At 45.4% G+C, this 1,382-nt stretch overlaps 1 pseudogene across 1 annotated transcript; it reads right to left on the bottom strand.

Moving 5' to 3' along the window:
* Positions 1 to 250: 250 nt before the first annotated feature.
* Positions 251 to 962, bottom strand: LOC105516883 (annotated as a pseudogene). The gene has a single exon (XR_001002569.1). The product of XR_001002569.1 is annotated as a peptidyl-prolyl cis-trans isomerase A pseudogene (transcript).
* Between the last annotated feature and the right edge of the window lie 420 nt (positions 963 to 1,382).

Genomic DNA, 1,382 nt, shown 5'->3' with positions numbered 1-1,382 from the left:
TTTTCTCTCATACCACCATAAGATTAAAATTGCTGAGTTTATTTCCTCTGAGCCTAACAGTCATAAAACATCTTCTTTATTTTCAACTTGCTTGTTTTTGATCTCTTGTTATGGTTAATCTTGTGTTTTAACTTGACTGGGCCATGGGGTGCCCAGATATTTGGTCAAACACTATTTTGGGTGTTGCTGTGAGGGTGTTTTTAGATGAAATTAACATTTATTTGTTTTTATTATTATTATTTTCTTTTTTTTTGTTATTTGGTTTTTATTTCATAATCATAAACTTAACTCTGCAATCCAGCTAGGCATGGGAGAGAACAAGGAAAACATGGAACCCAAAGGGGACTGCAGCGAGAGCACAAAGATTCTAGGATACTGCGAGCAAATGGGGTGGAGGGGTGCTCTCCTGAGCTACAGAAGGAATGGTCTGGTGGTTAAGATAAAACACAAGTCAAACTTATTCGAGTTGTCCACAGTCAGCAATGGTGATCTTCTTGCTGGTCTTGCCATTCCTGGACCCAAAGCGCTCCATGGCCTCCACAATATTCATGCCTTCTTTCACTTTGCCAAAGACCACATGCTTGCCATCCAACCACTCAGTCTTGGCAGTGCAGATGAAAAACTGGGAACCATTTGTGTTGGGTCCAGCATTTGCCATGGACAAGATGCCAGGACCTGTATGCTTTAGGATGAAGTTCTCATCTTCAAATTTCTCCCCATAGATGGACTTGCCACCAGTGCCATTATGGTGTGTGAAGTCACCACCCTGACGCATAAACCCTGGAATAATTCTGTGAAAGCAGGAACCCTTATAACCAAATCCTTTCTCTCCAGTGCTCAGAGCACGAAAATTTTCTTCTGTCTTTGGAACCTTGTCTGCAAACAGCTCGAAGGAGACGCGGCCCAAGGGCTCGCCGTCGATGGCAATGTCGAAGAACACGGTAGGGTTGACCATGGCTAGTAGTACAAGAATTTCCTCAGCGGCAGCGTCTGCAAAGCCTATTATTATTTTCAAGACAGGCTCTTGCTCTGTCACCCAGGCTGGAGCGCAGTGGCATGATCTCGGCTCACTGCAACCCCTGCCACCTGGGTTCAAGCAATTCTCCTGCTTCAGCCTCCTGAGTAGCTGTGACTACAGATGTGTGCCACCTTGCCCAGCTAATTTTTTTGTATTTTTAGTAGAGACAGAGTTTCACCATGATGGCCAGGCTGGTCTCAACCTCTTGGCCTCAAGTGATCCACCTGCCTTGGCCTCCCACACTGCTGGGATTACAGGTGTGAGCCACAGTGCCTGGCCGAGATGAACACTTACATTGGTAGACTGAGTAAAGCACATGGCAGTCCATAACGTGAGTGGGCCTTATTCAATCAGTAGAAGGCCT

The sequence above is a fragment of the Colobus angolensis genome, unplaced genomic scaffold (assembly GCF_000951035.1).
Source record: "Colobus angolensis palliatus isolate OR3802 unplaced genomic scaffold, Cang.pa_1.0 Scaffold293, whole genome shotgun sequence".
Taxonomy (NCBI): domain Eukaryota; kingdom Metazoa; phylum Chordata; class Mammalia; order Primates; family Cercopithecidae; genus Colobus; species Colobus angolensis.
Note: the sequence above shows the minus strand (reverse complement) of the source record. Positions and strands in the feature narration are given on the sequence as shown.